The sequence below is a fragment of the Staurois parvus genome, unplaced genomic scaffold, assembly GCF_062004578.1.
Source record: "Staurois parvus isolate SC_StPar_1 unplaced genomic scaffold, SC_StPar_1.0 ptg000581l, whole genome shotgun sequence".
Lineage (NCBI taxonomy): Eukaryota > Metazoa > Chordata > Amphibia > Anura > Ranidae > Staurois > Staurois parvus.
In genome coordinates this window covers 4,432,461-4,446,956 of record NW_028318377.1, presented here as the reverse complement: position 1 = coordinate 4,446,956, position 14,496 = coordinate 4,432,461, and the positions used below count along the sequence as shown (strand labels likewise).

Below are 14,496 nucleotides of genomic sequence, written 5' to 3'. Positions count from 1 at the left end.
TGTTTGTTGGTTGATCTTTGGCTCTCCAGTGCATTTATTCCTGTAAAACCCTACATCTGTGTATTCCTGTTACTTACTCAGCTTGTCCCTGTCTTCTGCCTGCCTTCTGGTCTGACCCGGGCTTGTTTAATGGACTTGCTTTTGCTGCTGGATAGAAAACTGGCTAAAAGATCATATTCAGAGAGTAGTGGTTAATGATTCATACTCTGAATGGTCTAGGGTCATCAGTGGTGTACCCCAAGGTGCAGTGTTGGGACCCTTACTTTTTAATATATTTATAAACAATATAGGGTCTGGGATTAAAAATCCCATTTCAGTCTTTGCAGATGACATCAAGCTTTGCAGTGGAATAACGTCCTTACAGGATGTCTCCAATTTACAAGCCGACCTCAATGTACTGTTTAATTGGGCAACTATGTGGAAAATGAAGTTTAATGTTGATAAATGTAAGGTTCTGCACTTGGGGGCTAATAATATGCATGCATCATACATACTGGGGGGGGGTACAACTGGGAGAATCAATGGTGGAGAAGGATCTGGGGGTTCTGGTAGATCACAAGCTTAATAATGGCATGCAATGCTAAGCTGCGGTTTCTAAAGCGAGCAAAATCCTCTCTTGTATTAAAAGAGGTATAGACTGCAGAGAGAGAGATATCATATTACCCCGGTACAAATCATTAGTAAGACCTCATCTGGAATATGCAGTTCACTTTTGGCCACCAATTCACAAAAAGAACATTGGGGAACTGGAGAAAGTACAGAGAAGGGCAACCAAACTGATAAAAGGCATGGAGGAGCTCAGCTATGAGGAAAGATTAGAGAAACTGAATTTATTTTCTATTCAAAAGAGGAGATTAACAAGAGATATGATCAACATGTATAAATACTTCAGTGGTTCATATAGAGAACTCGGTGTAGAGTTATTCACCCTGAGGTCATCACAGAGGACAAGGGGGCACTATTTACGTCTGAAGGATAAGAGGTTTAACCTTCAAATACGGAAAGGTTTCTTCACAGTAAGAGCTCTGAAAATGTGGAATAGACTCCCTCAAAAGTTGGTTCTGGCCAGCTCATTAGATTGCTTTAAAAAAGTCCTGGACTATTTTCTAGATACACAAAATATAACTGAAAAGTAATACTGTGCAGCGCTACACATCAAACATAAATAAAAAATATAAATATAAAATAGTGAATACAGTAAGTGATAATAATATGAAAAATCCCAATAAAAATGCTTCTGAAAAAATATCCTTCCTCCTATGAAGACCGGTGCTCCAAACACAGAGAGAGTGTACAATTCCTCCACCAGATGTCTGCTCACCTCCAGCAGTGCGACCTCACATATATAATGCTTGGTCTAACTGCGCTTTTGGTCCCAAATTGGACTCTGAAGATCAACTTGATGAATAATGGATCCCAACAGCTCACTCCAAAGAACACCCTCCATCAGCAATAATCCTCATGAACAAAAAACTGAACATAGTGTTTACCATGGATCAACGCGTTTTGCCATAGTTTTATCAGGATCCAATGATAACTTATGTAACTAAATAGAAAACTAAAACTAAATAGAAAATAATAATACTTTATATATCATAATAGAAATATACAAAAAAGAAAGAAAAAACAGAAGTTACATACTGAATTAATTAGAAACATCTTAGTGGGATTTAGAAGGTAATAATAACACTATAATATAATAAAAATGATCAAATTTCTTTATTATTTCTTTTTGCATTAAAATATATATAACCAAGTATATATATATGACCAAGTATTGATAAAAGCATATTGTTATATACAGACTTTTTTTTGTAAAGACAAGAGAAAGAAAAAAAAGGGAAGCACCTCGTAATATTATAATGAACCATTTATTAGCAAGAGGTTAAAAACACTCAGAAGAAGTGAAGAAGGATATCACTCATCATAGATACTATTAATATTGAACTCCACCACAGTAACACAGCATGTGACACAATATTGTACATCATAAGACGAGTGGTATCCCCCAGTTGCTGGTTATCAAACCACAACCATGAAGTCTTGTTTAGTATAGTACAGGGCTTGAAAAAGCCGCTCGCCAAATGCGATAAGAAATTCTATAGCGGCGAGCACAGATGATAGAGCGGCTGCGCTCGAAGCCTCATTGTGAAGCCGAGTTCCGGTTTCTTCGACATCGCCGCTGAGTGGACAGGTGCAGGAGAGGTCTGCTCTCCTCCTCTGAGAGGAGACACCCTCTCCACCGCCGCAGGGGACTCGGGGGGGGGGGGGGACTGTAAGTACTGTATACTACATGTCCTATCACTATAATGGAATACAGGGGAGCTGGGATATACATTACTGTATACATGTCATATCACTATAATGGAGTACAGGGGAGGGGGATATACATTACTGTATACATGTCATATCACTATAATGGAGTACGGGGGAGGGGGGATATACATTACTGTATACATGTCATATCACTATAATGAAGTACAGGGGAGGGGGGATATACATTACTGTATACACGTCATATCACTATAATGGAGTACAGGGGAGGGGGGATATACATTACTGTATACATGTGATATCACTATAATGGAGTACAGGGGAGGGGGGATATACATTACTGTATACATGTCATATCACTATAATGGAGTACAGGGGAGGGGGATATACATTACTGTATACATGTCATATCACTATAATGGAGTACAGGGGAGGGGGGATATACATTACTGTATACATGTCATATCACTATAATGGAGTACGGGGGAGGGGGGATATACATTACTGTATACATGTCATATCACTATAATGGAGTACAGGGGAGGGGGATATACATTACTGTATACACGTCATATCACTATAATGGAGTACAGGGGAGGGGGGATATACATTACTGTATACATGTCATATCACTATAATGGAGTACAGGGGAGGGGGATATACATTACTGTATACATGTCATATCACTATAATGGAGTACAGGGGAGGGGGATATACATTACTGTATACACATCATATCACTATAATGGAGTACAGGGGAGGGGGGATATATATTACTGTATACATGTCATATCACTATAATGGAGTACAGGGGAGGGGGGATATACATTACTGTATACATGTCATATCACTATAATGGAGTACAGGGGAGCTGGGATATACATACTGTATACATGTCATATCACTATAATGGAGTACAGGGGAGCTGGGATATACATACTGTATACATGTCATATCACTATAATGGAGTACAGGGGAGGGGGATATACATACTGTATACATGTCATATCACTATAATGGAGTACAGGGGAGGGGGATATACATTACTGTATACATGTCATATCACTATAATGGAGTACAGGGGAGGGGGATATACATTACTGTATACATGTCATATCACTATAATGGAGTATAGGGGAGGGGGGATATACATTACTGTATACATGTCATATCACTATAATGGAGTACAGGGGAGGGGGGATATACATTACTGTATACATGTGATATCACTATAATGGAGTACAGGGGAGGGGGGATATACATTACTGTATACATGTCATATCACAATAATGGAGTACAGGGGAGGGGGGATATACATTACTGTATACATGTCATATCACTATAATGGAGTACAGGAGAGCTGGGATATACATTACTGTATACAGTTTTATATTTTGGACTCTTTATTCTAAAGAAAAATTTAATTTCATAAGCTTTAAGGGGGCGTGGTTGGAGGCAGGGATGGGGGTGGGGTTGGGGGTGGGTCGGGGGTGGGGTGGGGTTGGAGGCGGACCTGGGCAAGGTTGGGTGGGGCAACTGGTGGAGAGTAAGGTTTGTGCATGGCTAGTAGGTCTAGACTCAAAATTTTAAGCCCTGGTATAGTATATTTGAAATAGTATATTTACTGTAGATCCACATCCCTATTGAACTGTATGGGCTACCCCATAACAATGCTTATTGAATTTGTGCATATATAATTAGATTCTTTACCACATGAAGTGGTTTCCATATTCATATTTTTAATTATTGAGAATGTATATGTACATATCCATATAATTTTCCTTTATGTTGTGGCAGTTGGGGGCATCAGCCCAGTGTTCCCTGTACACCATGGGGGGTGATCCTGGTGGGGGTACTTCACATTTAGTATCACAATGTGACATCTGATTCTAGCTTGATATTCTACTATGTAAGTGTTGGGTATTATAGTTTTTTGGGGGGGTTTTGGCTTTGTATATATTTTTTTTTGTTGTATTCATACATGCAATAGAAACATTCTCAGAATTAGATTACATATGAGTCTTTACTGCATATTACAAAGTGGTATTATATTCCTGAGAAAGATTTTTTTTTAACTTTGAAACGCGCTGGAAATCTCAAGCTGAATAATCAACAATCGAGACTTCATGGTTGTGGTTTGATAACCTGATACTAGGGGATAACACTCATCTTAAGATGTATTGTGTCACATGCTTTGTTACTCTGTTGGAGTTCAAATGTTAATTTTGTTTTTAATGAAAAAAGTCTGTATTTAACAATATGCTTTTATTATACTTGGTTATATATATTTTTAATGCAAAAAGAGATAATAAAGCAATTTGATAATTTTAATAAGAGGTTACTAATTGATTCAGTATATAATTATGGGATGGTGGCAACCACACCCTGATCCACAAGCAGGGCTGCTGTTAGAAACCACGGGGCCCCAATACAGCCCCCCCCCAAAAAAAAACACAGTTTACTATGCTTCAGTTATAAAAGAAAGGATGGGGCTGGAAAATGTGACATATTTACTGCCCCCCTCTCCATCCTGATCCTATTGTGTGCTTGTAGCTTTCGGTGGGAAAGAGAGGAGGGCAGCCGGCAGCACTGTGGGAGTGGAGGCACACAGGGGGGCCTGGGCAGCAGGAGGAAACATATGGTGCACAGGGGGGGTGACGGGTGCAGTGTGGAGGGGGTCATTTAGTGGAACCGATCCCCTGTATGGCTCTCTCTGCAGCAACTGAAAGCCAGCAGGAGGGGGAGGAGAAGAAGACAACTTTCAGCTGCTGCAGAGAGAGCCATACAGGGGATCGTTCCAGTAATCCCCCCACTCCCTTCCAGCCATGCCGATCACCCTCCCTGCCCACACCTCTGATTCACCCAGCTGCCTGGGCCCCCCTTCTGGCCTGGGCCCCATACAGGAGGACTGGTGGTACCCCCTTATCCACGGCCCTGACCACATGAACTTGTTTGCTAAACAGCTTTACATTAAATGATGAAGAACAACTGATATATAAGGAAATCCAGGAGAGGGAGAAAAAAAGGGGGAGAATACCCACCAAAATACCAAACCTACCTGAAATTCAGAACCTCCACTCACCAAATCAACCAGAGATCCAACCCACCCCACAACTAACTCCACCATACTCCATAATACATAGCCCCCTTTTTTCACCAACCTCCCTCTGTTCCCATGGCTGGGATGTGTGAGAGATAGATAATTGTGCAATAATTAGGGAATTCTGCTTACGAAACCATCTCGCCAACCTGCCCGATTATATAAAACTCTCAAAATTACTGAAATATTCTAAGTTACAGTTCAGAACTATTTTGATCAAATAGCTTCAAATCGCCCCATAAAAGCTGCACATAAACTGTACTCATTAGGAATTGACTTAAACAGTCAATTACCAAGACAGAAAGCCAATGGCCTCCACAGCCGTGCCTTCAATAATGCAATTATGAGCAAAATGTAATTGATATTAAGCTGAAGCACATTTTTTTTTTATTGCTCAAATTGTTCACAAAGTGCATCCGAGGAGGAAGACAAATCGTGCCATATGTGAATAACTCCAATATTAATAACACATAAATTATAGACTGTTTACCATTGCGGAGCAGCTAGTTATTATGTTATTTTACATCTGGTTACCAGGCAACTGCAATTATTGCAGACAAGACCCCCATGTCCATTAGCACCCTCACCTGACACTTGATCTGTAATATCTTCAATGATTACTGAGAAGCTGCTGGTGTTTTTTTGTCCATTGTGCTAATCAAAATATCCATTTTGTCTTGCGGATGATATCACAAAAATAAATAAATAAAAATAATCGAAGAACTTTTTAACAAATGAACTGCTTTATCAATACTAGTAGTATACTCCTTGAGGACCAAATGTTTCTATTTTATCTATGTGTCTATTGATTTGGCAGTAACTTTGTTATTATTTATGATACTAGAAAGAAATTTATGTTGTTTTCTGAGACACATAAGGTTTTATTTTGGTGGTATTGTCTCTGTTGTTTTAAATTAGAAAAACATACACTCTTTTTTACAGTTTTGAGTACTGAGAGTTACAAAGTACATATTTTTTGTTCTAATTTAAAATGGTCCCTTACCCTAGGTTCACACATAAGCATTGTGTGCAGCATTTTGAAGAAATGCAGTACAGTCCATTTAACATGATTTCCTATGGGACAGGTGCACATCACCCGGTGCATTTTTTGGAGAGGGTCAGGGACTTTTTTGAATGCAAAACGTTGCGTTTTTGGTTCTATAGACTTTAATGGGAATGCTGCAGAAAAGCATGTAAAGCATTTTTGCCGTGTTTTTGCTGCATATCTGAAGCATTTTGCATTTGAAATCTGCCTAGCAACAAGAAAAAAAAAAAAAAAAAACACAAGATGCATCAAAAACATGGCAAAAGCGCATAAAAAACCGCAAATGCAAAAACACAAAACGCAGCGCAGAAACGGCTCAAACACAACCTGCACCTCCCTCTTGTATTGAACTGTATTGTTACTGTATTGTCTCCCGTTATAATGTAAAGCGCAGAGCAAACCGTTGGCGCTATATAAATCCTGTATAATAATATAATAATAATAATAGTAATAGGTGTGATCCTAGCCTTACATATACCCAGTGAACTGAATACTAGCCTATGGTGATACACCAAGAGGAAACAAATCCTCCTACATAAATTGTACCTGTTTATCTGCAGTCTTCTCTTCTCTACAGCCATTTAAGGAACATACACTCACTGGACACTTCATTAGGTACACCTTGATAATGCCAAAAAAATATCCCCCACACCATTACAATACTACTACCAGCCTGAACCGCTGATACAAGGCAGGATGGATCCATGCTTTCATGTTGTTTATGCCAAATTCTGACCCTACCATCTGAATGTCGCAGCAACCAGTCTGCCCATTCTCCTCTGACATCAACAATGCATTTTTGTCCACACAACTGCTGCTCACTGGATATTTTCTCTTTTTTGGCCCATTCTCTGTAAACCCTAGAGATGGTTGTGCATGAAAATCCCAGTAGATCAGCAGTTTTTTAAATACTCAGACCAGCACATCTGCCACCAACAACCATGCCACGATCAAAGTAATTTAAATCCCCATCCTTCCTCATTTTGAGGCTCGGTTTGAACTTCAGCAAGTCATCTTCACCACGCCTAGATGCCTCAATGCATGAGTTGGTGCCATGTGATTGACTGATTAGCAATTTTTGTGTTACCAAGCAACCGAACAGGTGTACCTAATAAGGTGGACGGTGAGTGTAATTTACACAGCTTGTCTGAGCTTTCAGAAAGCAGTAGTTGGAGAGCTCAGTGAGTGGAGCTCTGAGGGCTGATTGGATGGAAGAGACAACCCCCCCTCCACACAGCACACAGGAACAGAGCTGAGACTGTTAATCACAGGTTGTGTGCTGGATCTCCCTCCCCTGTCACCTTTCTTCTCTTGGTGTCAGCAAAATGTCTCAGAAGTGACTTATCTAACCCTTTTACACATCCCAGTGCCCAATAAAGCTGTCTGACTTGCTCACTTGAGTGACTGGAGTTTTCACAGATACCTGTCAGCTCTCATCCCTGTCAAAAATACCTCAGCAATACACATTCCTGTTAGACTGGTTACCAGCCAAGATTCTAAAACTTCAGTATATTTCATAACTCATGAAATAATAACCACAGCCAGAATAAGGACATTGTTGCCTCCCTCAATTAATTTATAGTGTTTTAAGTCCAAACACCCCTATATTAGACAATATGGAGAACAACTGGCACACCTTATTCCTCCAAGGTAAAGTAGATATCCTAAACCTGCCATATTTATATCAATTTTGAAGCTAATTTCATGCTGGACAATAATATGCAGGTTAGCAGACTGTAACTTGTAGGTATTCAGAGTTAGTAGTTGTAGATAACAATACCTGGAATACAGTCATAAACACAATCACATCCCAGGACCACTCCTCAGCCGCTTAATTGGTCAGATGGTCTCTGTCAACACCCCCTTGATACCAAAGAATAGTGGACTACAATCACGCTGGTTAGCTCTTGTTCAACATCAAACCGAGGAACACTTATCAATTCATATGAGAGTCAATGAACCAGGACATTGTTAAGTATTCTCACCCTCAACTCCTTTTTATTTCTCTGTTGCCTTGTTCTCTCTTTGTTTCTTTGTAATACATTTCTTTTGTAAATAATTTATTTGCACCATTTTTACCTTTTCATTATTAAACTATATTTTTTAAAGTGTTAAAACTGTCTCCAATGCCCTATTGCAAACTTAAAGAATTCCTGTCTCTTGAAGAGTGCTACTGTAGTCTAAACCTCTGGATATACCTGTCTGTGGTGACAGCGTGTGTTATAAACATTTATTCTAAAATCATAATTGGTATTGCTAATATCGGTCAAAAAAAAGTAGGTGGTGGCGGTTTAAAGGGTTAATCTCTTAGTTAACTAAACACACTGACAATCACTCTCAGTGTGTTGGCACCTAGATTGTGGTCCCATAAGCTGAAAAATCTGTGTGCAGGGTAGGGTTCAGAGTGTCATTGTTGTTGAATTAGTGACAGTGCGGTGTGAGATTGACTGGTCATTTGTGGAAAGGGCATTGGTCTGACACCGTGTTTGTCACACTAGGTAAGTATAATTAAATAAAAAGTTTTTTCAAACTTGTATGGTAAAGTGTTACTAAACCCAGGACCCTGCATTCACTATATCTGGTCTCCCACAGTACACAGAACATGGAAATTATTTTAGTAAACATAAACAGCTAAATACCTTTTTTCATCAGCAGTTTTGTGACTTCTATCAGTGTCCAGCTGAGCACTGGCTAATCTTGTAGGAGGAGTTTTCATTCTGCTCTGATTGTCCTAGGAGGCTGAATAACCCCTGACCCTCTGTCTGGGCAGTGCTGATTGGCCCTGTGCTGATCACATACACCCTCTCAAAGAAAAAAAAACTTTGCCATACACACTAAACTGAGCATGTGCAGAAAGACTACTTGACCTCTGTATTGTCTGCAGATGGATTGGGGATAGTAGAAGAAGGGGAGCATCAGAGAAGACAGGATCAAACAACCTTTTTACACAGTGTGGAAGATTAACCCCTTAGTTTCCACAGTAAATATAACAAGCATGCTTTACTGCATATACAGACTGATTTTACTGTTGTGGGTTTAGTAACACTTTAAGGTAAAAAATGTGTTGACTTTAAAATAATGATAGTAACACAAAATGTTACTTTGATGCCACTTGTTGGCCACATCAATAGGAACACTTGCTCATTAAAAAGCTAAACCTGCAAATCACGTGCTCCAAAATCCACAGAGCTTGTAGACCTTCAAAACATAAGAATCGCATGTCTGAAATGCATTGTATAAAATGTAGCCATGGCCAAGAGGTTCATTCGTTGTTCTGTCAAACATCAGAATCATGTGCCTGCAACTCAATATATAAAACATGCAGATATGATCCAGTGGTTCAGTTGTTGGAAAGAACAGAATATAGAAGATGTGTGATGTCAGCAAATTAGATTGTGAAATACAGTATACAGGTATCTCTGTTACCCTGTGCTGGATTTCCAGGTGCCAGGCATGTTGGTGGAAGCATTTCAGAAACGGCTGAGATTTTATGACGCTGCTTTTTTAGCTCTTATAAATTGGTTTGCAATAAAACAAAAACAGTTATGGAATGGCAGCTTAGCTTCTTGGTAACTTAAGAAACTTATGGAGCTAACAGAAAGTCCACAACCTCAGTAATAATGGCACACAGAGAAGACAGAGGAGGATGGGATAAAGCAACAGGAGACCATACTGGGGACCACTCATGTCATCTAAGAACAAAACCAGTCTACATAGGAAACTAGAGGACCGAAGATCAGAACAGCATTGCCTGGTTTGATGAATCCTGATCCCTTCCTCCCTACAGGAAGATGATAGGGTGAGAATTTTTTGTACAGTCATATTATTTGTTTAAAACTGTTTATTTAGGTAACAGCATATAAAAGATACAGTGTAGACTTATGCAATAGACCAGGGGTGGGCAAACTTTTTGACTTGAGGGCCGCAATGGGTTCATATATTGGACCCGGGGGCCGGACTAGCTGCTGGCCGGCCCAGCCACTACCATGCCATCCATAGTAAGTATAGTAATATTCCCCCATAGTAAGCATAGTAATTAATCCCCCATATAGTAATTCATCCCCCATAGTAATTCATCCCCCATAGTAATTCATCCCCCATATAGTAATTCATCCCCCATAGTAATTCATCCCCCATATAGTAATTCATCCCCCATAGTAATTCATCCCCCATATAGTAATTCATCCCCCCTATAGTAATTAATCCCCCATATAGTAATTCATCCCCCATAGTAATTCATCCCCCATAGTAATTCATCCCCCATATAGTAATTCATCCCCCATATAGTAATTCATCCCCCATAGTAATTCATCCCCCATATAGTAATTCATCCCCCTATAGTAATTCATCCCCCATATAGTAATTCATCCCCCCTATAGTAATTAATCCCCCATAGTAATTCATCCCCCATAGTAATTCATCCCCCATATAGTAATTCACCCCCCATATAGTAATTCATCCCCCCTATAGTAATTCATTCCCCCCTATAGTAATTCATTCCCCATATTGTGTCAATTCACTTACCTTTGCTCCGCGCGTTCCTCTCGCCGTGTTCCCGCGCCATTCCGGTCTTCAGGGCGGACTGTGAGAGGAGAGGAGTTCGTCACGCTGCCCCGCCTACATCCTGACAGCCAATGTTTGCCACGCTCTGCGGGCCGGATTAAAAGGTCCGCCGGGCCGTACACGGCCCGCGGGCCATAGTTTGCCCATTGCTGCAATAGACCATACTGAAGATTTGGCATCAAGGACATAAAAGTCTATACAGACATATTGTATGGATTTTTTAAAATAACAAATGGAATAATGTATAGGTTAGAATAAAATGGTTACTGTAATATAACACTTCTGCTAGTTAAATAATTCACTTTTATTGAGGTTTATACATCAGGTCAAAAAGAGGGAGGTAAAGATAAAGAGGGATTTGGTTCCAAAAAAGGTGCAGTCCCTCCAAACAAGGGACAATTGGGAGCTACATTCTTGTAATTCTGATAATCATGTGTGCCCTTTAAGGGTGCTACATAGGTGAACCTATTGAGTTATGGTATTAGGTGCTCGATAAGGTGTGTTAATCAGAATTTTGGTCTGCTTTTTGGTAAATGTTTTGATTTAAAAAAATTACCAAAATATTTTAGGTGGAACTTCAGACAAAGCTTTTATTTTTTGGCTTTGAGACAAATTTTTAGTGTTCCCTGTAATACCCATTGGAGTGGTATTTACTCTCTTCTAACAGTAGTCCAACATTTTAAAGCTGTTAACAGAAGAGGTGAAGGGAAATCGTGACCTAAAAACTGCAATAAAAGCTATTTAGCAAATTTGAGGCCAGGTTCTGGTACCTCGGCACATGCATCAGTTCACTAAGTGCCCTAGGCCTTTGGCCTGGTTGACCTTTCAGTAAATATGGTGTGCAAATACAATATCTGTGCTCTATGGGGACTTAAAAAGTATAAACAGCAAGGCCTAAATTTGAGGCAGGGCGTAAACTGGGCTACTGCTCAGGGCTTCATGTCCTCTAAGGGTTCTTGCAGAGGCCTCCTAAGATCCCCTGGAAGCTGCAACTGAGTTATGCTTCTTTTCCTGTAGATAACTGCCGCCTATCAAGTAGATGATCATACCGTATATCATACAATGTTTATTTAACTAGCTTCCATTTAATAGTTGGTAATAGCAAATGTCAGGTGGCTATATCCTCCAGCAGAAATAAGGTAAGTAATGTCCTCAGAACTCTTTTTAACATTCATAGCACCCACTGAAAGCCCCTTTATGCCACTTGATAGATCATTCCTCCTCCACCCGCAGAAGACGCAAGCAATTTAGCTTCTCCCCTTAGGGTAGAACTACAGAAGCAATTTGAAAACCCTAACAATTATTTTGGTAACGAATTGCGTATGAAAATCCACTGTCTTTTTTTAATGATACTACTTGTTTCCTTTGTTTTCATCCTTTGTTCCCGATGCTACTGATCTCCTGTAGCATCTTTGCAGCTTCTTGCTATCTGCACATACTTGAGTGATGGCAGCATGGCATTTCTCTGTGTACTTCTCTGAAGTATGTGTGACAGGATGACAGCACAGGAGCACAACTGGGGGCAGGGACAGAGTGTTTTCACTTTTATAAAAAGCAGTGTCTGAACAAGAACCTTCAAATCAGAGTTACCAGGTATTGTATGAATGGAAGCACCAGAATTACAATGACTAAAAATGACTTCTGAAATTACATTAACATATTATAACTTGTATAAGATTTGAGTGGTTCCCCGGCATGGAAAAAAGTGCTTTATGCAAATCACAGAGATATGTTATGGAATAGTTTTAGGGCTTGTGTATGCGGACATCAGAAGTGTTTTCATGTGCCGTCACATATCTTAGAAAAGATCCCTGGCACCCTAAACCTGAAGCATTCAGCCACCAAAGTGGTCAGTGAGGCTGCTCATCAGTTATTAGCAGTCTTTCTCAACCAGGGTTACTGGAGAGGTTGCTAGGTATTCCTTAAAGCTTCATTTTTTTTACTAAAATAACAAAAATGTCATACTTATCTGCTCTGTGCAATGATGTTGCACAGAGCACCATGGATCCTCCTCTTCTGGCATCCCCCGCTGGCACTCCAGGCTCCTCCTCTTCAGCAGGTGCCCCTATGGAAATCTGCTTTATATGGGGGCAACCTTGCTAAAGAACATTGTTTTTTAGCTTTAAAGCTTTAGAACCACTTTAACTGGTTGCAGACTTTGGGAGTGCTGCACATGCCCAAAAAAGCTTCATCATTGTACACAAAATGTGTGTAGCATGTTCAGTCTCTCTGCCCTGCTCCTGGGACCCCCCACCCCCAGTATATAGTACATATCAGCTTTGATTAAACAAAGCCAGCATTGCTGTATACTGGTTGGCAGCTCTAGCTGTCAAAAAAGCAGTCTGAATCAATGTTTATAAACAAATAAATAAACACTGCTGCAGACTGTAATTATAGAAAGATACAAAGAAACACATTGTTACTTTTGTATCGTATTGTTCCTTCATCTGCAGATCATGGGAATGAATTCAGATTAGCAAATGATGTCAGTTAAAGCAACCTGACAAGGAAAAAAAAAGTTGTTGTTTTTTAGCAAAATGTTCCTCTGTTTAACCCCTTATTAACCCTTAGTTTACTCCAATCAGCCCTAAATACCTCCTTAGTCTCCTACTCTCTTCAACTATGCTTTTTTGTTTGATTTTATTTAATTAACTAATATTTAAACGTTTTTGTTTTTGTTTTGTTTGTTAACATTTTTAAATATTTAACAATTCAAAAAGCCCAACATTTAAAAAAAAAATATTTGATTTGTAAATAACTTAAAAATCATTGTTGCAATACAATTTCATGAAAAGAAAGCCTTTTTTGTCCTTACAAAAACCCAATATATAGTGTGCATTACCTTATCTTAAAGTGACAATAATGTTTTATTTTGTTTGCCTCTACACTTACCTGCTCTGTGCAGTGGTTTTGCACAGAGCAGTTCTGATCATCTTCTTTTTGGGTCCCCGCCAGTGCTTTTGTCTCCTCCCCCTCGAGCATTGCCCCCAGGAAAAGCCCTAGGGGCACCATTGTGTGCTTATCCCCGAGCCAATGCTCTATGCATTCATTTGATATAGATGTAGACATAGAGCCATGGTGGTTGCCCCCCCCCCTTCCTCTTTGGCTCCCGGGCTGTGATTGACAGTAGTGGGAGCCAATGGGCTCAGCCAAAGAGGAGGAAGAGTCCCCAGACAAAAGAAGCTGTCGTGAATGTCGCTGGATCGGAGGGGGCTCAGGTAAGGATTGGGGGAGGGCTGGAGGGGGCCGCTGCACACAGAAGGTTTTTTACCTTCATGCATAGAATACATGAAGGTAAAAAACCTTGAGCCTTTAGAAGCACTTTAAGTAATGACAAAGTTATTGTCTATATCTGAAATGTAAAAATTGCTCTGGTCCATAAGTGGTGAACAGGTTACATAGTTACATAGTTAGTCTGGCTGAAAAAAGACAAAAGTCCATCCAGTTCAACCATAGAAAAAAAAAAAAGTTATAATCCTATATCCACAGTGGATGCAGAGGAAGGCAAAAAAAA

General features: G+C 39.8%; 1 protein-coding gene across 3 annotated transcripts in view; it reads right to left on the bottom strand.

The window, feature by feature from the left end:
• The window catches only part of CTBP1 (C-terminal binding protein 1), a 761,506-nt gene that overhangs the window by 688,495 nt on the left and 58,515 nt on the right, over positions 1–14,496 (bottom strand). The window lies entirely within an intron of this gene.